Raw genomic sequence first — 26,688 nt, 5'->3', positions numbered from 1 at the left:
AGTACACCTTAGCGGGAACCCTGCTTTTAAGTATCTGTGAACAGCATAAGAACTGAACAGCATAAGAACATATATGAGGTAATATGAATTACCTCATAAATTTTCCAGTCTGATTTCACTTGACCTTTCTCCTTTAAAGTAAATAAAAGAGTTAATTATTTTTGGAATTTTAAAAATGACTCTGGTGCCATTTCTGTTGTTTAATGATGAGGGGATGTTTTAACTGCTCAGAAAGCTGCCAGTGGATGAGGAGTTTCCTGGTGTGAATGAGAAACACTTGATCTTCTGGAAATATGGGGGGAAGAAAAGTTCCAGGCAGCCCTGTCTGTCTCTCACTGAAATATTGACATTTTTGAGAGAATTGCAGAGCAGATAGTACCAAGGGGCCACAACTGGACATCTTTGGAGTGCTGGTGGAAAACCAAGGCTATGCACCAGGTATATAAGAGGTTGTGGTAAACATGGCTGTTCTAGAAGCTCTCCCATGTCCTGTCCCTTCTATCAACAGCTGTATCACATACTCAGAGTGGATGCCAGCATAAATCACCATTGGGTGGCTATGAGCCTTTCCTTCCTGTCTGTAGAGGTGGCATAGGGACAGATGGCAAGCGGAACGAGGGTCAGAGGAGCTGTTTAGTCACAAGCTGGTCACCATAAACTATCAGGACATCAGTTTCTCCACTCCTTCAGATACTGGTCAGTACATTGTACATTGACTAGCTTTCAAATTTACACTGCTATGGGTGCTTGAAAAGAGCAAGAGTTCAGTAGCACCTATAAAACTAACAAAATTCTTGGTAGGGTATGAGCATTTGACCATCTTATTTCACTTCTACCACAAATTTTATTAATCTTATAGGTGCAGGCGCAGGAATGTCCAATCAGTAAATATGGGGACAAGGGGGGGGGCGAGCATGCCTACTGTGTTCCAACATTACGACATATGTACTGAGGGTTTTTTTTTTGTAAAAAAGTGAGGTTGACCTGAATGCCTGCAAAAGGAGGCTCCAAACAAGCAGATCCAAACTTGACTGGAAAAGAAAATCAGATGCAAAAATTGGTTCTGTGTCGCATCATGCAGAACATGGGAGCCCTGATCTGATTCTGCACCCTTCAGCATTGGTACTTAGAAGTGCCGATTTAAGTGTGCCATACAGAATAAGCCCTAGAATACAAGAATGTTGGACTATTCCTCTAGAAATAAGTAGATTCTGTTTCTGATTTGGTCTTCATATAATTTGCATTATCAGTTTGACTGAACAGAATCATTTTGGGAAACCAACAGTTTGCAGGTAAGCAACTTTCATTTTACACATGAGCACTATCAAATCTTCAGGCTCTTTTGAGAACAGCTGAATTTTCTGGGAAATGGAAAACAGTCTGAGTACTGGCATGCATCGGTAACTTGGCATTGCCTCCAGAAAGCCCTAATCCAGTTTAAAGATCATGATTTTATGATTTTTTTTTGTAGTGAGTCAAGTAGCTGCCTGCCCTAAAGATAAAGCCTAGGTAGGTAAGAATGAACATTATTGCTCTGAGACATTAAACCAAATTCAATGCTCCATGAGAGAGAGAGAGAGAGAGAGAGAGAGAGAGAGAGAGAGAGAGAGGGCTATTTAAATTTCTTAGAAAGAAAATTAGGTGGGGAAGAACAAATAGGAATTCATGTTTCTATTTTTATTTCAATGCAAATGATAATTCTCATGCCCAAACTATAATAATTCAAGAACTCAGTTCATCTTTCCCCCCTCTTTAATTTTTACTATGATATATTTTCTCTAGATACTATGTATGTTAAGAATAAGTCACTGAATAGTTTCCACTAGGAATTCCTTTGTAGCTTCTCTGAATAGTTCCCTGAGAGCATTTGCTATGAGCACATTTGAGAATTCATCAATGTTGCATGAATATTTCTGTTTTTTGGCAGGGTTTTTTAAAATGACTTTTTAGCATCTGCTTCTTAACATGGATAGTGGGGCTTATGAATTCAGAATATGTTTGAATATGACATTATACCAAATTCATTTAAAACTTTGATTATCATTATTGGCAACCCTTAGTTCACTATCTGCATTGGTCTGAGAGAGCAAATTTGTGAAAGGAGGCTTAATATTTTATCTCCATCAGAATATCCACTGTCTCCAGACTCCAGAGGTTTCATTCTAAGATGTTTTTTAACATCTCAAGTTTTCTCATCAAACATGATTGCTCCAAAAGTTGAATAATTTTAAGGGAGGGGGAGCTATGCAAAAGGTAGCTTAGAAGAGACTTTTGATAACATCTTTTCTTTGATGAGCTACTGTGGAATTCAAGATGATATTGCATCATCTTCCCAAATGTTGTTTAGCATTAGCAAATTGATTCACATGAATGGCTTGTAATATATCAAGAATATTTGACTGATTGATATTTGGTAAGCCTGCACAGACACAACCGCAAAATGCAATAATTTAATGGTAACTTTTTGCCTAGTGTGAATCTGCAATATTTTTTATTGGTGTTGTATCATCTTATTTGCTGTTTGCAAATGCAAATCTGACTCCTGGGAGATGGGTCATCATCTCTCATCATCGTAGGTTTGGACAGATGTCAGTTATCCAGTTCTGTACTTCTGCCATAGTTTTGCTGCCCCAAGTATTCAGCTCTGCATTCTGCCAATGATTTATTGCAAATGTATACTCTACAGGAGTATACCATATACCCTGCAGCTGTGGACAAGTTTACATCGGGACCACAAAGCGTAGCATCCAGACAAGAATAAAAGAACATGAAAGACACTGCAGACTTGGACAACCTGAAAAATCAGCAGTGGCTGAACATAGCCTAACTCAAACAGGGCACAGTATCTTATTCCAGGACACCAAAATACTGGACAACACTTCCAACTACTTTGTCAGACTGCACAGGGAAGCCATTGAAATTCACAAGCATAAGCAAAACTTCAACAGGAAAGAAGAAACCTTAAGAATGAACAGAGCATGGTTTCCAGTTCTGAAAAACGCCAGGCTAACAAAACACTCTATACCTGACAATAGCCCTACAGAGAAGATTAGCACATCAAGCACCAATCCATATGCAAAAGAACCTCCTCAGGATACAGTGAAGCCTCCCGCCATTAGCATTCCACACCCTGGGAAACTCTTACAGGATGACTCAGCTCAACCCCACCCCTCCTGAGTAGATATAAATGACCTGCCAACATCTTTTCCACACTGTGACACTGAGAGATCTCTGTCTTTTGGTGCTACACCTCTGAAGATGCCAGCCACAGCTGCTGGCGAAACATCAGGAACTACAATGCCAAGACCACAACAATACAGCCCGGAAAACCCACAACAACCATCGTTCTCCAGCCATGAAAGCCTTCAACAATACATTTATTGCAAATGTTTATGAACGTTGTTGTGTGTATCCACATGCAGTGGTCATTTTGATGCATATTATATGCATACTTTATACAAATCCAATAATTTTTGCAATGTGTATTTCCACATTCCTTCATTGGTATATCATCAACAGAGCATGACATTGTGCTTGTACTGCCAGGTTTACAGCATGCAGTACCAATAAAGCTGTACTATTCACCATATTGTGCCATCTTTTTTCTTTTTCTTTCCTTTTTCTTTCTTTCTTGCTGCTGTAATCATGGTTGGCCCCATCCAGAAAGCATATCTCAAGCAAAGACAGAAGGATTTCTCAAATCAAATTGGACTGCATTCACATTTGGATCAGAGATGCTGCAAACTTCATGTTGAACATGTTCAACAGTAGAGCTTATCTTGTTCAACTGTGATGAACTGATGCCAGTCACCAGATTTGTTCTGTCCTGCCCACTGGAAGGTTGTTTCAGGCTTTTGAAAAAATGGAAATTGTTCAATTTTTTTATTTATATAAAACATTTCGATGCTGCCATTCCACTCAGCTTAGGAAACCCAGAGTGGCAAACATTTAAAACATTAAAACAATGTTTAAAATACAAATATTTATTTTATTTATTTCACATTTCTATTCCGCCCTCCCCGTGAGCAGGCTCAGGGTGGATCACAAAAATACAATATATACAATATATACTATATATAAAATAGATAAACAGTTAAAACATAGAAGCGCATAAACGCATAGGCACACAAACAGGGAGGAGGACTAATAAAAGGTAATGAGGGAATGTCAGACAGAATGAAAAAGATTTCACTTAGAGATGTGCACAGGAAAAAAACTCGGTTGATTTGGTTTGGTAATACTGAACTGGAAAAAAATCAGAATTCAGGGAATACCAAATTTATTCTCCAGTTCAGTTTGGTAATACAGGACAAATTTGGTAACATTCGACCATAGTTTCCTACGGGAAACTCAATTTGGAATTTCTAGTAGCCAGGTGTGTGTGTGTGTGTCATTTTTGGACCAAATTTCACCAAATTTTCTTAGTATCTACTATCTACTCCTAACTGTCCTCTAATGACCCCAAAAATTCATTAAGATATGTCCACCCCCAAGAAAGTGCCCTCAGCAAACTCCAATCTCCATTATTCCCTATGGGAAAACTATTGGGGGCTATCCACGGGTCTGGGAGTGGCATTTTGCAAGCAAAATCTGGAAATTTTGCAGCAGACCTACTCCTAACTGTCTTCTAACTACCCCTCCCCCCATGTTTCATGAAGTTTGGACCATGGGGGCATTTTATGCCTCCCCCAAGAAGATGCCCCCAGCCACCTCTAATCTCCATTATTTCAGTGATCCCTTCTTTATGCCCAATATTTTAAATGTTTTAATTGTTGTTTTATGTCTTTGCTTTTTAACTGTGGTTTAACTGTTTTAATTATGAGTTGTTATTATTGTTTCAGTTGATTTTAATTGTTTTAAAATGTGGTTTTAGCCACCTCGGTGCTGCTTGTGGAGGCAGAATATAAATTTTGTTAACTAAAACAAATAATAAATATTGGAAGTAGGTGGCCTGTAAAGTATTCTGGCCCCAAGACTTACAGGGTTTTAAAGGTTAATCCCATCACCTTGAATTGAGTACGTAAGTCAACTCAATACTAGTATAGAAGGAACAAGACTGGAGTGATATAGTCCCTACAGCTCACTCCAGTCAGCCTTCTGACCCCAGCATTCTGTAACAACTGTAGCTACCAGCAAGTCTTCAAGGGCAGCATATTGTACAGAGCACTACAGCACTCTTATATGTTACCAGGGAATGCACCATATGCAGTATTTTACTAGGGTACACTAGATCTACTAGCTGATCTGAATTTCCAGCTTTCATTTGAATTAAGTATTTATTTGTATTAAGTATTTATCCTTTTTAGTTATCTATCTTTTTTTAAAAAAATAAAAGTTATTGTGATCTAGCCATTGTCAATTTTAAAAAAGCCTTCCATTGCAGGGGGTAAATGGCAGTTACAGGGAACTGAAACAAGGAAAATGTGGGGGGAAATTCTGTATGCATGCTCCATTGCCATTTCTTTACAGTGACAATGAAAGCAACACAAAGAATAAGCACCCGGCGTGGAACTTACCCGCACCGGTGTTTGTGGGCCCACGAAGCAGGGAGAATCAGCAGGAAGGCTTTCCGGCTGGCCTGGCCCAGACGCGCAGCCCTGGAGCAGGTTGGGCAGTGCGATTTGAAAAAAACCCCAGCCAGCCAATCAGGGCAGCCGGCTGGGAACCAATAGGGGGAGGACCTGTAGCCTGACCTGGAAAGTGAGGTTTTCACTCAGGTCCCCCACAAAGGGTTTAAGTTTCTGGGCTGGCCATATGTGAAGCAGTCGGCCACAGAACAGCGATCAGTGAAGGGCACTCGATTGCAGCTCTGGAGGCTGCTGCGAAGGTGGGCCCAGATGGTTGCTGTGGTAGGAGACGGGGAATTTTCAGGGGAGCAGGGAAAAAGCGATGTCTTACGCCTAGGGGGGCGGCAAAAGGGGATCCCTGGGCAGCAGTATTAAAACGGCCCCCTTGACGTAGAGGAAGCCAGTAGCCTCCCTGCCACCATTAGGAACACAGCAGCCGTGCGTACAAGCGAGTAGACTTCCTCCCACCTTTGGGAGCACAGCAGCCTTAAATATAAAAGGCAAAATAAAGTAAAGCATCAGCTGGAGAGATTGGTATGCCTGCCAAACGGCAGACTGCTGGGCAGAAGGCCAAGCGTCGTTCCAGCCAGCGAGGTAGGGCCAAGTCCCAGCCCCGCAGGGATGGCGGGGTGGCTGGGATGAAGCCCCACAGGGCTGCTGGGAATTCACAGCCCGCAGGGCCCATGAGAAGGAGGGAGGTGGGGCATAGCCCAAGGGGGCATAGCCCAAGGGGCCATGGAGGGTCCCAATGCCTTGGGGAAAAGAGGCAGGCTGGGCACCAGGCTAGCATCTGGGGCTTTAAGTCGGGCTATTACTCCAGGTACAGAGGCAGCGCAGAGGCGCAGGAGTGGAACACGGCACTAGCCCTCAGAAGGGCAGCCTGGGCACAGGGATTCACCAGCAGGCCCATCACAGCAGAGCACGCGGCCGAGACAAGCCCCTTCCTTGCAAGGCCTGTCCAGAGCCTTACAGAGGCTCTCTGAAAGAGTGGACAAAATAGGGGCCCCTATAGATGGGCCAAGTGAAGGTACTTCAACTCCCGAGAGCGACAGGTCATCAGACGGGAATGCAGGCAGGCAGGCAGGACGGAGGGGTGCCAACAAAAAGCGGTGGTGGCTTCGATCTCCGTCCAGTGGTAATTCCTCCAGCCCAGAGGTTAGACGGCATCCAGCAACAAAGAAAAAGCACAAGAAGCACCGAGCAAGACAGGTATCGAGGCGCAGGGACGACTCCGAGTCTAGCACATTGAGTGAGTCTTCTTCTGGGGAGGAAGGGAGGGATTCAGATGGGGACTACTGGGAGGCTGCTGCTCATGTGCCTCCTATAGCGGCATGGGCCGCTAGGAGGCGTTCCAGGAGGGGTGCAGGAGCATCGGGGCCTGGGGCCGTCTGGGGCCAGGATGCTGTAGTTGACACTGATTGCCCGGCGGTAAGTTATGGGGATGATGAGGATGCCCCGGGGGTGCACTTGTCATGGAAAATGAGGAGGCGCATTCTAGACGGCTATTATGTTGATGTCTTTTTGCTACTCTGTCCGGAAGCGGAGGATGGCATCTCACATCCTTCTTCACGAAGGCGTAAAGGAAAGGAAAAAAGAGTGGAGGCGGAGAGAACTTTTGCCAACTGGATGGAAGGTTATACCATTTTCATGGGGGTGGTACAGCTAGCATACCCTGATGGAGGATGGCACATTTCTAACCATTTAGCCAACATCCTCCGGGCTTCGATCTTTGGATGGGGAAACAGTGGCCATTGATTATGATGAGGCCTTTAGGAAGCGGGCCTCTCACAGCACCAGAAGGAGATGGGATCTAATCAGCCAGAAATTGTGGCTGTGGCTCGTTGGTCCCCATATGTGGGGGAGGAGTGACTTCGCCCGGCAAGGGCGGTGGGGCTCTCGGAAGGACAGAAAAATGGTTTGTTGGGAGTACAATCAGGGGAGATGTCAGCAGACCCGCTGTAAGTTTGACCACTTCTGTGAATCTTGCTCGGGGCCGCACCCTCGCATGTCCTGCCCTCGCCCTGGGGCCCCGCAACAGCCCTTTCGTGGGGGCCGGCCCACCTATGCAGGCACCCGCAAGGACGGAGGCACTGCCAGCTCAAGTCAGCCTGCACCCGGAGGAAAGTAAGAAGGCTCCTTTGAGTATGGCCCTCGCCCCTTCTCCCATTCGAACGGATGCTCTCAGGCGCTTCTTGGACAATTATCCAAATAGGTCAGCAGCAGATTACTTGTGGAAGAGGTTCACATCTGGTTTTAGAATTCCTTTCACAGGCCCCAGAGTCTCTACGACATCAGGCAATCTTAAGTCTGCCAGGAACATGCCCGACGTGGTGGCTAGGAAGTTGGATAAGGAGATTGGGGATGGGCGGATTGCGGGCCCTTTTGTTTCCCCTCCATTGCCTAATCTCTGAATTTCTCCTTTGGGGGTGGTCCCCAAGAAGACAGCTGGTGAATACCGCCTTATTCACATTTGTCTTATCCAAAGGGATCTTCTGTTAATGATTTCATCTCACCAGAGTTATGCTCGGTTCGATATGCTTTGCTAGACCACGCCGTCCACTTAGTACGTTCTTGCAGCATAGGGGCCCTGATGGCCAAGTGTGACGTTCAGGCAGCCTTCAGGCTGTTGCCAGTGCACCCAGATGATTTCTGTCTGCTTGGTTTCAAGTTTGGGGGTGCATGGTACATCGACGAGGCCATGCCCATAGGGTGCGCAGTGGCTTGTGCAGCGTTTGAGATGTTCAGCACATTTCTGGAATGAGCTGCCAAGGGCTGTTTAGCATGCCCTCAAGTTGCGCACTACCTGGACGACTTCCTCCTCATTGGGTCTCCAGGGGGAACCATTTGTGCCCAGAGGCTAGCGGGCTTTCAAGCCTTAGCGAGCGAACTGGGGGTTCCCCTAGCAGCGGAAAAAACAGAAGGTCCTGCGGCTCTGCTCACCTATTTAGGAATAGAATTGGATTCAATTGTGGGGTGTTCCAGGCTTCCCCAGAGCAAGCTGCAAGCGTTGCAGGGATTGATTCAAGCCATGCTGGGCTGCAAAAAGGTCACTTTGAAGGAGATGCAGTACCTACTGGGGCATCTCAATTTTGCCTGTAGGGTAGTTTTCCTGGGTTGCCCCTTTTGTGCACGGGTGGCTTGCACCATGGCTGGGGTCTCCTCACCACGCCATCATGTTAGACTCACCAAAGGGATAAAGGAGGATTTACGGGTTTGGCTGGCATTTTTGTCACAGTATAATGGGGTGTCGTTCTGGCAAGAAACGTGGGAGGGTGCCACTGAGCTGCAGGTTCATTCTAATGCAGCTGGCAGCACCAGCTTTGGAGTTTATCTTCAAGGCCGGTGGTGTGCCCAGCCGTGGCCCAGCAGTTGGAGTAGGTCAGGTTTGGTCAGGGACCTCACTTTTCTGGAGCTGTTCCCAATATTGGTGGTGGTCATCATATGGAAGGAACAATTCCGGAATCGGAGAGTGGTATTCTGGTGTGATAATATGGCGGTGGTCAAGGTCTTGAACAGGCAGTCATCGCGCTCTGAGCGGGTAATGCGTCTGGTACAATGGTTCGTCTTAGAGTGTCTGGTTAATAACATTTCTTTTTCTGTGAAGCATGTAGCAGGCACAGATAACAGCATCGCCGACGCATTATCTTGCTTCCAGATGGAGTGGTTCTTGGCCTTGGCACCAGAAGCATGCCGGGATCCAGACCCCTTCCCGGAGGACCTCTGGAATCTTGGGAATGCTCCATAGTCCAGGGAGTATTATCATCATTTGCTCCTTCTTCTTTACAACCACGCAACACACCAAAAGAAAGCTCACCCCAGGCGGAAAATATTCAAGGCAATTTAACCACTTCCTGTAAGTTTAGTGTGTAATACAAAAATACAAGAAACATTAAATCCAGAAAACAGTAAATATACAATATTATTGCCAATAATAACTATAGCTGATATAGTCCCCAGTTACATGAAAAAAGGGGGCGGTGGCCCCAGCAGACGTGTGTAACTGCCGTGGTCCAACAAGTTGTCCCGATCCAAAGGGTGTAGAAGCCGCTGAAGGTAAGCCAATAAAAGCAACTTGAGGCAGAAAACAGCAAGACGTCCCGGTCCGACGCTTGAAAAAAAAAGCCGCTATGGAGTGAGCGGGAACGAATTAATTAAGCACTGAAGCCAAACACAACAAGCCGTCTCAATCCAACGCTTGTAAGAGCCGCTGTAAGGTAAGCGGGAACGGAGAGCCGAGACAAAAGCCGCTGTGACATGAGCGGGAGCAAATTAATTAAGCCCTGAGGCCAAACACAACAAGCCGTCTCAATCCAACGCTTGTAGGAGCCGCTGTAAGGTAAGCGGGAACGGAGAGCTGAGGCAACGAGCGTAAGCCGGCCAGATTGTTCTCTTTTTCTCGTTTCAGACCTAATAACGTCTTTCATCAGGCCATAATATCTAAGGAGTAACACAAAAGCAATAATATGCATCGCTATATGAGAAAAAAATATAACAAGAAGACATTCAAGTAGTACTTACATCATAAATCACAGTTTTAAACTCCCAGGAATTTATCCAACATATGCGGAGTATAGGGGGTGGGGCAATACAAACGCTTAAATATATCAGGGTGGGACCATAATAACATACACGCATTCTTTTTAAAGACACAGCACAGCAAGTAAATTTACACAAGGTAAGTAACAGTTTTATATACAAGATATTATTCAGTAGTGTTGGTTACAACCACTAACCAGAGGAAGGGGAGGAAAAAGGGGGGGGGAGGGGGAGGAGGAGAAAGGGGAGGGGGAGGGGAGGAGAAGGGAGGAAAAGGGCTGGAAAAGGGCAAACCACCCAGGGAAGAGCGGGGAGGGAGGATCATAAAAAGGAGGAGAGTTCCAAATGATTATTAAGGCCATGTGGGATCATGGACCGAAGCCTAATGATCCACCTAGTTTCAGCCTGGAGGAGGAACCGATTGTGAAAACCCGGTCTCGGAACAACTTCCAGAACCCATGTTGCCATGGGTTGCCCGGCAGCCCCCTCCATTGCAATATTGTATATGGCCAATTTGGAGGAGCAATTTATTTATAACGTAGAGGCCAACCCGTTTCATTCAGAAATCATCTGTTTCCGGAGGTACGTTGACGACATTTTTTGTGTGCTGCGCACGTCCAATAGAATCCAAGAGTTTATGGAATGGATAAATGGGTTAGATTCTAATATTAAGTTTACCCATCAGAGTAGTAATGAGAGTATTCCTTTTCTTGATGTGGTTGTTTTTAAACAGCCCTCCGGGGGACTGGGGGTTAAACCCTATCGGAAGCCCACAGATAGATCAGCCTACCTCCAATATACTTCTCATCATCGGCCCACATTAAAACGGAACATTCCAGTGGGGCAGTTCCTGCGCGCTAAGAGGAATGCTACGTGCTGGCAGGATTATTGCACCGAGGCGGCTCGCATGAGCTCTGCTTTTGCAACCCGCGGCTACCCCCCATGGGTCATAAATAGAGCGAGGAAGAAGGCTGACGCTACCCCCCCGAATTAACACACTGAGTTATCGCCATCGGGATACTTCCTCAGATAGGATCACTTGGGCATTGGACTACTCTCAGTTGTCTGGTGCCATTTCCAATATCATCCGTAAGAATTGGCACATTTTGTCTGATTTGCCGGGGTGTAACAACTTACCACAGATTGGGTACCGACGTACTAAGAATCTTAAAGACCTTTTAGTCCACTCAGATTTTAGATCTAGATCCGAGGTATCCAATCTACCACAGGGACATTTTCCCTGTGGACACTGCAACATTTGCACGCTGAGTGTAAAACTAACCACAGTTAAAAATCCGACATCAGGAAAATATCTCTATTCCAGATGCTTCTCCACCTGCAGCACCCCTAATGTAGTGTATCTCCTCATTTGCGATTGTGATCAGATGTATGTTGGCTGTACCACTCGCCCGGTACGATTACGCATTCAGGAACATATATCCAGATGTAAAAATCCAAGTTTGGACCTCCCACTGTATGAACATCTTAGGACTAGACATGTCTCTGACAGACCCTTCCGATTTTCTGTTCTGGAAGTTGTTCCGAGACCGGGTTTTCACAATCGGTTCCTCCTCCAGGCTGAAACTAGGTGGATCATTAGGCTTCGGTCCATGATCCCACATGGCCTTAATAATCATTTGGAACTCTCCTCCTTTTTATGATCCTCCCTCCCCGCTCTTCCCTGGGTGGTTTGCCCTTTTCCAGCCCTTTTCCTCCCTTCTCCTCCCCTCCCCCTCCCCTTTCTCCTCCTCCCCCTCCCCCCCCCTTTTTCCTCCCCTTCCTCTGGTTAGTGGTTGTAACCAACACTACTGAATAATATCTTGTATATAAAACTGTTACTTACCTTGTGTAAATTTACTTGCTGTGCTGTGTCTTTAAAAAGAATGCGTGTATGTTATTATGGTCCCACCCTGATATATTTAAGCGTTTGTATTGCCCCACCCCCTATACTCCGCATATGTTGGATAAATTCCTGGGAGTTTAAAACTGTGATTTATGATGTAAGTACTACTTGAATGTCTTCTTGTTATATTTTTTTCTCATATAGCGATGCATATTATTGCTTTTGTGTTACTCCTTAGATATTATGGCCTGATGAAAGACGTTATTAGGTCTGAAACGAGAAAAAGAGAACAATCTGGCCGGCTTACGCTCGTTGCCTCAGCTCTCCGTTCCCGCTTACCTTACAGCGGCTCCTACAAGCGTTGGATTGAGACGGCTTGTTGTGTTTGGCCTCAGGGCTTAATTAATTTGCTCCCGCTCATGTCACAGCGGCTTTTGTCTCGGCTCTCCGTTCCCGCTTACCTTACAGCGGCTCTTACAAGCGTTGGATTGAGACGGCTTGTTGTGTTTGGCTTCAGTGCTTAATTAATTCGTTCCCGCTCACTCCATAGCGGCTTTTTTTTCAAGCGTCGGACCGGGACGTCTTGCTGTTTTCTGCCTCAAGTTGCTTTTATTGGCTTACCTTCAGCGGCTTCTACACCCTTTGGATCGGGACAACTTGTTGGACCACGGCAGTTACACACGTCTGCTGGGGCCACCGCCCCCTTTTTTCATGTAACTGGGGACTATATCAGCTATAGTTATTATTGGCAATAATATTGTATATTTACTGTTTTCTGGATTTAATGTTTCTTGTATTTTTGTATTACACACTAAACTTACAGGAAGTGGTTAAATTGCCTTGAATATTTTCCGCCTGGGGTGAGCTTTCTTTTGGTGTGTTGCGTGGTTGTACTGCAGTTTAGCTCTTCACCCCCCTTGTAGTTTTTCCTTCTTCTTTACAAGCATACCACAGGGCATTGTTTAATTTTCTGGCTGTTTCCCGGCGCTGGGGTGGTTCTGGAAGCCTGCCTACCTCCGGGGGGCTGGTACTTCAATACTTGGCCCATCTTCAAGAGCTGGGTTTGGCCCCCAGAACCATGAAGTGCCATTTGGCCGCTATCTCCTTTTTCAGCAAAGCTCGAGGTTTCCCCGATCCCTACATCTCTTTTGCAGCTAGGAGGGCCATTGAGGGATGGAGGCGCTTGTCCCCTCCATTGCCAGATTGGCAACGCCCAATAATTTAACAGGTTCTGGTTTTAATTCTTGAACACCTGCACAACGTGTGCTATTCAGCTTTTGAAGCTCAGCTATTTGAAGCCGCATTTAACTTGGACTTTTTCGGGGCCTTCCGGGTGGGAGAGCTAGTGGCTAATTCCAGGTGTGATGCTACCGGCAAGGCCTTAGGGATCAGGGATGTTAGCCTGTCCAGCTCCAGCATGATCATTCACCTCCAAAGATCGAAAACAGATCAGTAAAGGTGTGTGGGGGGGTGAAGATTCTTTTGAGAGCTTCAGGTTCCGGCCTGTGCCCGATTCGAGCCTTATCCGTCTATTTGAAGGCACGACCGGCAGGTGAGGGCTGCCTATTTGTTCACCAAGATGGGACCCCCCCTTTCCCGGTACCAATTTGTCAGGGTACTTAGGGCCGCATTGGCCAAAGGGGGTTTTCCAGCGCAGGAATTCAGCGCACATTCTTTTAGGATCAGGGCAGCCACAGTGGCGTCGCAGATGGGCCTCCCACCAGGATGGGTGAAAGCAATTGGCTGTTGGAAGTCATTCAGTTTCAGATCATACGCGCGGCCGGAACGGGTCATTAATCCTGCTTCTTTGTAGTTTTTTCAGATCAAAGGATGCAGGTGTGGATCATGGGCCACAGCATTGTTCATTGGTTGGCAAGTTATGCGAAGGTGTCTGGCTGGGGGCATGACCTGGGGCTCGGGGAATCAGTTGCAGTTTCATGGTTGGCCTCGAGGGGAATGATCTGGAAGGAGTTGCTGCCTCTATTCCTGCAGTTAGTGCAGCGCGTAGGTTCACCAGATGCAGTCGTTTTGCAGTTTGGGGAGAATGACCTTCCGAAGAGAAAGAAACTGGAAGTGCAGCAGGACATTTTGAGAGACTTGGGGGTGTTGCAAGAAAGTTATCCCAAGATGTCTGTGGTTTGGTCAGCTTTGTTACAACGGAGAGTATGGCGGGGGGTGGGGGCCAATGAGAGGGTGGATTTGGCCAGGCGGTGGCTATCCAAGACAGTGGGTCGATCGGTATTGGCAGTGGGTGGAGTGGTGATTGATCACCCAGATATCTCCTTTCGGTTGGATGCGTTGTATCAGCCAGATGGAGTGCACCTGTCCAGCTGGGGGCAAGATATATGGTTGCAAGATATACGAGAAGCTCTGCTTTATTGGTTGCAGCATTAGGAGCTGTGGCAGGGAGTCATTTCATGCCTCCAGTGGCAGTTTGGGCGTTGGGCACCGATCCCATCAGGAAAATCAGGGCCAGCTGGCACTGTTTCACCATAGATGGGGATCCCCATAAGGGATCTTGGACCAGGCCTGGCAGTGGTAAGCCCAGCTCTGGAGGCTGACAGAGCTGGCCTGTATTCAGGTGATGGGGGAGCCACGCAGAGGCTTCCTCCCAGTGTGTCTCCCTTAACCGTCATCCCGAGGTTTCCCCCTGCAGCAGGCCGGCTGGAGGGGTGAGGGTCATCGACTGGCAGGCGGGTCAGCCGATGCAGGGATCCGTGCCCTTATGCAGCCATAGCTCCTTGATTCTGTAACCAATAAAGTTGTGGCCAATTTTTCTCCAAAAAAAGAAACGTCACTGTGGTTTTTTCCTGCTCTGTGAATCCCTGCTGTTTGGGTTGGTCCCGCAATCCCCATGCAGAAGCAGCCCTCTTTAAACAATTCCTTGTGGAGCAAAGCAGCAGTGCAGCAAGAGTGGTGGTGGTAGAACTCAATCAGGCTGTGTGAGAATAAGCACAAGTGAAAGCTGCACTGATAGGAAGGAATATATATTGATGCAAACTGCTGCCAAAGAGCCATAAACAAGTAACGAATACAGTCTGCTGAAAAACTGGCGAACCAGACATGAACCAAACTGGTGGGTGTTTGAACATCCCTATAGATATTCAATACATGTATTATCCATTTTATGGTGAGGGAAATTCAATGGAAGCATGGATTACAATAGCTGCTATTTATATAAATACCCATATAATGTGTATTTTGATATGCATGCATCCATGTAAATGAAGTTTATAGAAATTCACAATGGAGATAAGTGAAAAAAGGAATACTTATTGCAGATGATTTTGGAACAAATATGGAGCAAAACTACATTTGTGCAACTCCAATTACATCTTGTTTCAGGAGCCTGAACCCTTTTGAAACTGGAAAAGTGAATCTGGGTGTCCAGTAGCCACAAATGACTGGCATTTTGGCTGCTGTAGAGCTCAAAAAGCAGGTACCACTTCCTTTCTAGGTGAGTTTTGGCATGTCTGTACTCTCAGTTAAAGCCTATATAGATCTCTTTCCCTGAAAAGATTAAAATTGGACAGAATCATTTGTTTATACCTGGTCATGGGTTTCCACTCTATTCTCACAATGGCTAAAAGAAGCTTTTTTTTTCATGGTGACAGGTTAAATTTTTAAAAAATCACTTGCATGATTCACTAGAGTTTACATCATTGACTTCAATGTCCAGTACAAGGTAGTCTGAGAACTTCCTTCAACTGTCTCATCATCTTCATTAATAAGTCACTGTTAAAGTCACAGGCATATGGTAAATTGGACCCATAATACATCCATCATTAGAGATGGCTCCCACAGAGTTTGTGCTCTCAAGCCAACTATAAACATTGTTACTGTGGCATTGTTACTGTGGTAATGTATGTACATTACTTTTCCCCTTGAACTTCTTCAGCTGACAGCATTATAGAGCTAGGAATCCGGCACAATCAAGGTCTCTTTGTTGTGGTTTAGGCACTAGAATACCATTATTGATCTTCATGGTGAAGACCAGGTGACACACAATTTGATTCTTCACCATTTGATTGTTTCATAGCTTCAGCTGGACTCCCAAAGTGCGTGCCAAAATTTGCCTGGCCAATGAGCCTTAGAATATCTATTTACAAGTGTGTGTGTGTGTGGGGGGGGAAGCACTTGAGGAGACCATTTAATTTCTCTCCCCCCCCCATCAGCCTCTACCTTGAAAACTGTGGCCCAGTTGCATGGTGCTGGCCACCAGGCAGGGTTGGTGACCCAGAAGGACTCCCAAGGGGACCTCATTTTCCCTGTATCACCTAGCGCACATGATTTCCTCTTCTCCCCCTTGACAACCTTTATATTCCCTCATCTTTCCATGCTTTGTTCTCTTCTTCCCACCCATTAAACATCTTTTATCTGCCCCCTATCTTCAGTGACTTTTATTATTTCATTTATACCCCACCATTCTCTACAGCAGGGACCTAACACAGCTTGTATCATTCTCCTCTCTCCCCATTGTATTTTCACTGCAACACTATGAGATAAATTAGCCTGAGAATGTGTAACGGGTTCAAGGTCACCCAGTGAGCTTCCATGATAAAACGGTGATTTAAACATGGATCTCTAATCACTACACCACACTGGCTTTTGTGGGGTTGCTGCTGTTGAACAGTAGCAAGCACCTGGGCCTGGGCTGAGTCATGCAAGTCGTGAGGTAGTAAATCATCCAGTGGTTGCCGCCTGGCCATACCCTGATGAGTCCTCCCTCAAAAGCCAAAACAGACCTGAAAAGGTCCTTTTACCTTCCCTTTGTCTTTTACTGACTGAAGCCAAGCCTTGAAGGCTGTGTGGTTGCCTAGCAATGGCCACTGAGGGCAATCATTTCTTAAAGCTGCAGGTGCTGCTTCTATTATTTGGGGGAGGGAGGGGTTAACCCCTACCATGTAAACTTTTTTAAAAAATGACCCTCTTGAGAATTAGAAATATTGATTCACCTGTGTGCATGTACACACATGCACGTGCATACACCCACATACATATATAGTTGACATCCTAAGAAACTGGATGAATATATTCCTAATTAAACAGGTATTCTAAAAGGACAGATGTACAAAGAAAATGGTAACCTTGCTCTGTGATACCATTGTTTATTGTTACCTTTGATTCCTGAAGAAGGGACTCTCAAAAGCTTACAGTCTGAAAATCTCGTTGGTCTCTAAGGTCCACTCTGGACTCAAATCCTGTTGTTTCCTGAAATATTCCACTCATTGTAATCATACTCCATTCTGTAGTCTTTTCATTGGCTACTCATCAGTTACCTGGTTCAGTTCAAGGTTGTGACTAGACATGGGCGTGAACCAAAAAAATAATAATGAACTAGCGGTTTGTGGTTCGGTGCCAATGACGATCTCGAGATCACGAACTGCAACAAACATTTCCCGTTACGGAACTGGTTCATGGTTCGCTGTTTGTTGGGCGTGGAATGGCCCCCGTGGCACTTACAGAGCCCATATTCCCGGGGAGTCTTTTGCAGCCTCTTATACAGCCATCACCCAAGTTTGGACAAGATTGCAAAAGGGATCTTGGAGTTCTACCCTCTCCAATCCAAGGCCCCCAAGAAACTCCCACTCAACACAATTAGAGCCACTGGTTGACGTTGGCCCAGTGTACAGAAGGTGGGTGTTGATGGCGGCTGCCATGCCTGGCAGCCATGGGGAGGCAGCGACGGGGTCTGGCCACTCGCTGGCAGCACCCCCCATGTGCCCGCCCACCAGGCCAAAGAGGAGTGCACTGGTATTCCCAGCGTGGGTGGGAGAGGACATGTCATTTGGATGGGGACCTGATCCCCCAGCAAGCGAGGGTCCTCACCCGAGGGTCCCACTGAGGAACAGTGCGGCAGCAGCTGACAGCACCCACCTTCCTGCCTTGCCAGAAAGGACGGGAGGGAGAGGAGATGTCATTTGGAGGGGAAGTGGGAAGATCCACCAACAGCCGCGAGGCCTCCTCCAAAGCTCCCACTGAGCTACTCTGTGGTGGCAGCCGACAGTACCCACCTTCCTGCCTTGCCAGAAAGGATAGGAGGGAGAGGACCTGTCATATGGGGGTAAGTGGGAAGATCTCCCTGCAACCGCCAGTCCAAAGTGGAGTGCGCTGGTATTCCCTGCGCGGGCTGGAAGAAGGGTGATGACGGCGGCTGCTGGGCCTGGCGGCTACGGGGAGGCAACAATGAGCCACCTCCTCTTTAGGGGGGGGGGGTCTGGCCGCTTGCTGGCGGCACCCTCCATGGAAGGACGGGAGGGAGAGATGTCATTTGGAGGGGTCGGAGTGCTCCAGAGAGCTACAGGTCGAAAGAGGCTCTGTGAAGTCGGAAGATCCTAACAGCCGCGAGGCCTCCTCTGAGGATCCCACTGAGGAACTCTGAGGCAGCAGCCAGCATCAACCACTTCTTGCCTTTGTGGAAAGGATGGAATAGGACAGGACTGGAGAGGTTGTTGGGAGGGGACTGAGTGTTCTGCAGAGGGCGAGGTGAGAAGAGGGACCGTGTACTTGTGTGGGAGAGGAGGGCCAAGCCCGAGGCTTCCTGGCTGCATTGTGCAGCAGGACCGGGATGGAGAGACATCCACCCTGAAGGAGTGCACAGACTGCTGTGGCAGAGGCTTGTCCACTCCCCCTGTGTCACAGTGGAGGCTGCCTTCACAGAAAGGACATGACTGGTCGTGGTGGCATTACCCATTCCCCCCTGCTCAGAGGGGGCAGCAGAAGACCATGGAAAGGAGGTGCGGTGCCATGCTAACACCAGCAACAGCAGCAGAGCTGCTCCTCGTGGCAGAAAGCAGCATCAGCTTGCAGCACCACACCTTCCTGCCTTCACGGAAAGGACATGACTGGTTGTAGCAGCATTACCCATTCACCCTTGCCTGGAGGGGACAGCCGCTGCTGTTGGCAGCGGCCACTGTGACGTACAATCTTATGTGCAACAGTAGTTGATCTCTCCCTCATGGCCAAAAGCCAAAGCATCATACAGCACCCACTGTCTGACCTTCACAGAAAGGGTGTGAGGGCAAGGGACCCATTCCCCCCTGCTCAGAGGGGGCAGCAGGTGCCCATGGAAAGGGGAGGTACAGTGCGATGCCACACTAACACCAGCAACAGCTCCTGAGCAGCCCCTTGTGCCCAAAAGCAGCAGCGGCAGACCTCAACCACCTTCCTGCCTTTGCAGAAAGGACACATGACTGGTCATGGGTCCCATTCCCCCCATGCACAGAGAGGACAGCAGGTACACATGGACAGAGGTGCACCGTGCAGCTCAAACCTGTCAAGCTCAGCAAAAGCTTCTGAGCTGCCCCTTGGGGTCCAAAGCGCCAGCAGCAGACAGCACACAACTTCCTGCCTTCGTGGAAAGGGTGCAAGGGACCCATTCCCCCCTGCTCAGAAGGGACACCAGGTGCCATGGAAGGGGGGGTAACATATGGTGCCACTCTCACATCGTCAACAGCAGCAGAGCTGTTCCTCATGCCCAAAAGCAGCATCAGCTGGCAGCACCACACCTTCCTGCCTTCGCAGAAAGGACGGGATGGGAAAGACAGGAGAGGTTGGGAGGCATCTATGCACATCCAGAGAGGGAGAGGTGTGAAGTGGGAATGGGAACTTGTCTGGGAGAGGAGGGCAAAGGGTCACCAGCCATGGAAGCAGCCCCAAGAACTGAGGGAGGCTTGAGCCCGCTGTGGATGAGCTGGGCCAGCTACAACCCCAGGGTGGCTCAGCGCCTGGGTAAGTCCAGGTCCATGGGAGGGTGCCCCAGTAGGTTGAGGTTCACCTTGATGAACACCGACATGTCCACCAGGTCTGGGTGCAGACTTGTGCGGTGGGGACAGAGGAGGTCTCCCAGGTGGGAGAACACCCGCTCGCTCTGCACGCAGGTGGGAGGGCAGGACAGGATGTTTGTTGCCAGGATGGACAGGTCCGGCCATCGGTCAGATTTCCTCACCCAATACTGCAACGGTTGGCATGGGGGGGCTCGGGGGGCTCCGAAAGGTACTCGCACACCATGGCCCCCACCAAGTCCTCCACTGACAGGAACGCACCCGCCGTGCTGCAGCCAACCACGCAGTCCACCGATGAGGCCCAGAGATTGAATGTGTCCGTTGGGGTGGCTCTTCCCTGGCGTGGCTCTCTTCCCACATCCTCCCCCTCCCCCTCCTCCTCCTCCACTGCCTGCCCCTCACTGCTGCCCGATTCCTTCTCTCCTGACCCCTGTCTCTGGAAATGGAGCACCACTCTGCAGAGCTCCTTTTTCCAGTGCTGCATCTGACCCACCTGCGTGGTGATGCTGCCTTTGATGTGGGGGTCACAGAGGGAGGCCAGTTGGTACGGCGCCTCGCAGCATAGAGAATGCAGGCTTTCAGTGACACAGGCCTGGATCCTCTGGACAAAGTCCTGGACCCTGGGGAGCAGCTGTTGCCCTTGCTGGAGCTCCTGGGACAGAAACTGGTCAAGGCGGTGGATCAGAGGGAGGACCTGACCCAGGCTGGCCTGGTAGGAGCACAAGAGCTTGGTGGCATCCTTAAAGGGTTTCATGATCTGGTACATCTGGGCAAGGACTCTCCAGTCCATGGAGCTGAGGCTCAACTCCTCTCCCCTCCTCAGCACATCCGAAGAGGACAGGAAGTATTCCAGCGCGCCCTTCTGCTCCACCAGACAACATATCATGTCATAGGTGGAGTTCCAGCGGGTGGGAAGGTCCTGCAAGAGTTGGTGCTTGGGGTCCCCTGCCTCCACCTGCCTCTGGAACAGAGAAGAGTTTATGCGGGAGAAGTGGGAAGCAATGTGACAGCAGCTGCGATGTGACAGCAGCGATGTGACAGCAGCGATGTGACAGCAGCTGTCCAGCAGATTGCGCATCCGCAAGGTTCCCTCGTCCCAGCTGTCCTTCGGCTTGCTCCCCAGCCTGAGCATGTCCCGCATCACAAGGTGCAGCTTGTGCACCATGCACACCAGGCCTGGGATGGATGCCTCTTTCAGGGCTGCCAACATGTTGGCTCCAGAGTCTGTAACCATGAAGCCATGGACAAACCCTTCCACCTCAGACGTCCACTCCCTCAGAGCCGCCTTGCCAGTGGCGGTGATGTTCTTCCCGGTGTGGACCTCATCCATCCCCCGGGCATGAAGAGGAACCGCCCTGTAGCCCAGTGTCAAGCTGAGCACCTTTTCATGGCTGACAGATCTTGGCCTGGGGAGGCGGGGGTCCTCTGGTTGCCACCAGTGGGCGGTGATGGCAAGGTACCTGTGATGGCAGCCGCTGCACAGGTCGGCCGTGAAGTGCACTGTTCTGCCTTGGGTGGCTGACAGGTCTCTGTGCACCATGTCTCGCACTGCCTCGTACAGGGCGGGCACGACTCGATGCCCAACGGTGCTCCGTGGTGGCATGGAGAACCATGGGGCAAAGTGCTGGAGCAGCAGTTGGAACCTCATGACCTCCATGACGAATAGGGGGAAGCCTTGCAAGGCAATCGTCTGTGCCAACACACGAACACTGCCTCCTGAGCCCTTGACCTCACCCTTTTCAGCAGAGCCACCCCCTACCCCAATGGAACAACTTCCCCCAGGGTGGCCTGCCTGGCCCTTCCACTCCCACCAGCCACACCCTTAAGGCAAGGCTTCTTGCTCGGGGTGCATTCCGGAGACCCTCCCATCAATCCCGGATCAGATGAGCTGGTGGCCCTCGGTCTCCCCCCAATGGATGTTACGTTGGCCAAGGATGGAGACTACAGGCTCCCGTGGTGCCTCTTCAGGTGCCAAGTCAGGGCTGTCGATGACGGGTGCTTCGGTTCATTGGCCCTGCGCACCAGGCCCTCACACACAGCACTACACCATGCAGGGGTCAGTAGGAAGAGACCGAAAGTGCCTCCAAACATTGAGGTTGAACCGTGGCCCACTAACGGTTCCAGGGGAGGGAGGACGAAAGGTTGCTGCTGGATGTGCCACGGAGCTGGCAATGGAAGACATAGTGATGGGTGGACTGCAGGCAGGGACAGCACAAGCGGTAGTTTGGGATGGGAACGGGCTGGATGTTTCCTCAAACCCAAACCATTCCTGCAAGGATCCCTCGGCTTCCTCCTCCCCCAAAATTTTCAGGAGTTCCTCTTCTGCCGCCGGCAAGAACTCTGCGGCATCCTCCACAGCCACAACTGGTGATTTTGGGGGAGCAGGAGTCTCTGCTGCTCCAGAGTCCTGCACAGCACTGCTTCCCGTGCTGCAACCGGGACAATCTCTGCACTTCCCCCCACAACCACTCTTGTCTCTCACTCGAAGCCTCATACTGACAGCAAACAACAATTGAGGAGAAGAAAGGAGATGACACTGTGAGCCCTCAGCTGAGGTGCCCACCGAGGTTGGCCCCAGGGCCTGGCTGCAGCCCTGGCACCAGAGGGAAGGAGGGACTAGAGCCCTAGCCCACCACTCCCACAGACCTGAACAGATCAGGCACTAATGGGAGCCCTCAGCCGAGGTATCCACCGAGCTTGGCCCCAGGGCCTGGCAGCAGCCCTGGCCCCAGAGGGAGGGAGGGACTAGAGCCCTAGCTCACCACTCCCACAGACCTGAACAGATCAGGCACTAATGGGAGCCCTCAGCCAAGGTGCCCACTGAGCTTGGCCCCAGGGCCTGGCAGCAGCCCTGGCACTAGAGGGAGGGAGGGACTAGAGCCCTAGTCCACCACTCCCACAGACCTGACCCGATCAGGCACTGGTCAATAATCAATGTGAGCCCTCAGCCGAGGTGCCCACTGAGCTTGGCCCCAGAGCCAGGCAGCAGCCCTGGAACCAGAGGAGATAGATCCCTATCCCCCAAATCCAAGCTGCATTATACTCTCAGTCTCTCTCCCCAAAGGCTAGCAAGTGGCAAGCAAGAGCTCTGTCCCACGCCACTGCTCGCTGAAAGTGAAACCCATCCTGGTAGCCCACGGCTATTTATAAACACAGGTCCCATTGAGCAACCAGGAGGTCTGTGTTTGGCCGTCAGAGCTGCCTATCAGGGTTTGCAGGGATGAGATTGGAGTGCCCATGGCTACAGGACACCCCCTTCCCCCTCCCTCCCCTGGGTGTCTTCTCCCAACTTGTAACCACTTTGCAGCTCCGTGGTTGGAAGGAAGACCTGCCGATCAAGGTAAGCTGGGCTTCCATTCGGGTTTCCAGGGCAACAGAAGGAGCGCAGACAGAGTTCAAGCATTCCCCCGGCTCCATTGCCAGGGGAATTGATTGCTGGCGCCTGAGTGTCTGGCTTCCTGAACTGCAGCTGAACACACCGAACCAGGCTTTTACTGACCACTGGTTCGTTGGCCTTGGCCAATAACGAACCTCCGGATCGCGATCGCCCGATAGCCATTTTCGTGAGTTTTTGAAGTTCGTAATGCGGTTCGTGCCCATCTCTAGTTGTGACTGTTCCATTCAAAGCTACTCATGGCCTAGGCCCCTCATATTTGTGCAACCGCCTCTCTCCCTATATTCCACCATGACAGTTTTGCTCATCTGAACAGAGTCTTGCAAACGTAAGTCCTGACTCCTATGTGAAATGTGGTTAACAAGATTAGTTTATGTGTAATTCATTGGATGTTTGGTGTTCAGCTCAGATTTTATGAGGTCATAAAATCTGGCTAGTGCCAGGCTTTTTGCAATGAACATTAATGCAAATGAATGACAACAAGGACTAGGTATCCCATATCATACTCCCACTCCACATCTTTTTTTCTGGATTTTCTCTACTTTCCTCTTCTAACTTTGCAGGCTTTGCAGAGAGAATTTATCTTCTTTCGGGGCTTCTTGTTTCACTTAAATGTATGAGTAATTTTACCATGCTCTTTTGTATGCCTAGGACATCATTCCTCATCTCCTTCCATCACTCTCTCTTCTTTTAAATCTCTCCCTAATACTTTCTCCTTCAGCAAATCCCTCCCAATTGACGACAGCCTCACTGTTCTGCTCTGCCTGGTATTGTCTTCCCCCTGTGTTGCTATTCAGTTATATCAAACCCTGTTCTTTCTTTTCACCTTTGTCCTGCTCATGAAGAAACCATGATGCTTCTGTGCTTTCTGCAATATCTGACAGATTCCTGGATTCATCTCAATGATAAATTTAGTAGTGCTGTGTGTGCTGGAATACCACACCAGACCATGTTTTGATCATATATTTAAACTCTTTAAAATGAACACACAAGAGAATCAGTTGATGGATTTTTTTTGACGGCCTTTTATGGTTGGAAGACCCAGCAGAGTAGATCAGCACTTGCTTTAAAATAATTAGCAAATATTTTATGCTTTTTATCTAAGATAAATTTCAAGAAGATGACATTTGACCATTTTGATTCAGCATCTGGAGGGTTTCATTTGAAGCAGGGCTTACTGGGTATTGTTCTTTGCTTGCATATTTGATCGAGGCCAGAAATTTGGATAAATAAGTGATAAACATATGCTGCACAATTCATACTTGAAAGTTTTTCTTGTCCCATGTTATCTTATTATACTATCAGTATTTGATACCACACATGGCATTAAGCAGAGCTGATATGGGAGTCGCAAAGACTTTAAAGGTATTTATTGTCCAGCACCTTTGAATATATATCAAAGACAAACAGATATTAGTGTTTTCATGCCACATATATTTCGAAAGTGGTTGCTTCCAAGCAGGACTTAATATCATTATCAGTAGTAGTATTCACACTCAGGATAAATGTAACTAAGTGTTTCAAGAACAGCAAGGTATCCTTCCAAAGAAAGATGCATTATGCAAAAGTGATTTTTAGCAAAAAGTAATGCCAAGTTTTGTCATGAACCAAGTTTTCACTTTCTTCTTAGAACTATGAAATATATGATTCATGAATTTACATTGTAGGATAGCAAAATAAAGTACGAGCTTCTTCCATCATATCCATTTTAGCAGATCTGGAAAATTAAGCAAATTAGGCAGTCTAGCCAACTGAAGAACTGATGTTTCCCATATAGATCATCCTTCTTCCAAGTCTACATTTCACAACTGATGATGAGCCACCATTATGACTATCTACAACTGGATTTTGCATGGAATGTAACAGAACTTGCAGGGGTGAGTTACATACATATATATAAAGTATGGCTGCCTTCAGAATCTGTTCATCTAGTTTACTATTGTCTAACTTTCCTATCATACTGACCTTCTATGAAATACTCAGTAAATTCCTACAAAAAATTCACCAGCTAAGCATTATGACAACTTTAACATGCCAATTGTTTTTTATTTGTTCTGTGCTTTTTTGTGTGAGTATGGGGAACTTTCTGGGTGCTTGTATTTGTCCTTTCTGGATGCTTATATTTGTCCATCATGTTCTATATGCATTCTTCCTCTAGCAACAGCTCCATTTACTATTACTTCTTGTTCACAAGTGTTTTGAGAATTGATTTGTCTATGCTCTCCTGGTAGTGGAGACTGCCCTCAAGTCATTGCTGACATATGGTGACCCTTGGCAGGGTTTTCACGGCAAGAGACTAACAGAGGTGGGTTGCCATTGCCTGCCTCTGCAACCCTGGTCTTCGTTGGAGGTCTCCCATCCAATTACTATCTAAGATTGACCCTGTTTAGCTTATGAGATCTGACAAGATCAGACTCACCTGGGATATTCAGGTCACGGCAATGCTCTCCTAGTGATTTCATTTTATTAATTATCTTTTATATGTTCCAAACATGCAGCAAGAAACCTATAGCAGTTAGCTAGAACTGACTATTGAGGATACATATTTCACTAACGCCCCAGTCCAAAATGATAGCTATACTGTGAAACACCAACTACAGTTAAAGATCTGGTTGTATATTATTCCTCTCATCGGAAAACCAGATGGAACAGAGGTTGAATGTTCATACAAGGCCAATACATTCCTAGAGATTATCGATCTGCATAGCTAATGAAGTAGGAACAGAGCTGAATGAATAATTTGGCACAAATAATTTGCTTGATGAGTTTTCCTATTTTCCCTGATCACTAATTATCTACTAGTCGATATGAGTTTTGAATATTTTAGTGCATTCCTCAAATGTGTGCTAAATTACAGTGGTAAAAAGACTGTTTTGGAATGTGGTGCTCCATCAGTTTTTTTTGCAAGAAAGCCATGTAATGGACTTGAAATTGGGTTGCCATGCAACTACATGCATAAATTCTTCCTTTCTTTTTTGCTGCTCTTTTGCAGAATTTTGGAACACAATTCACACCACCAGTTCATACTCAATATAGTTATGGCCTTGAAATGTCTCTCTCCCCACCTTTAAACTGTGACAGCCTTGACTTTTAAATGTGATTCTTATCCCCACTCTTAACTTATAGTCGATTAAAAACACTGCAAAAAAGATTGGAAGACCAAAAAATCCCAAGGAAGTATCAGATTTTGTTTAAAAATGTGATTTGTTGCAGCAGTGATTAGTGAGGGGTAAACATGCCCATATGTGGCCACAGCAAGCATTGTTGTGAAAGATTAAAAAAAAAGAGGATGAGCTTTAGTGAATGTACAATGTGGAGCTCCTAAAATGTGTGCACGCAAACAGAGGTCAACTCTCTCCCTCCAGTCTGCTCTGCCAGTTCCCAGCTCACATCCCTGCTGGGTGTAGCAGCCAGTACCTACTGTGCAGGAGGGTTTCTTAAAGAGAAGACAGTTCTTGACTAGGCCTATCTTTTCTATCAATCCCTCTTTCCAATCTTCCACACCATGACTTCCTGCCAGGGTTGCTAGGCCTCCCAAACTAAATCAGAAAGCTCAGACAATTA

Source organism: Eublepharis macularius, chromosome 4, assembly GCF_028583425.1.
Source record: "Eublepharis macularius isolate TG4126 chromosome 4, MPM_Emac_v1.0, whole genome shotgun sequence".
Taxonomy (NCBI): domain Eukaryota; kingdom Metazoa; phylum Chordata; class Lepidosauria; order Squamata; family Eublepharidae; genus Eublepharis; species Eublepharis macularius.
This window is presented reverse-complemented; position numbering follows the sequence as displayed.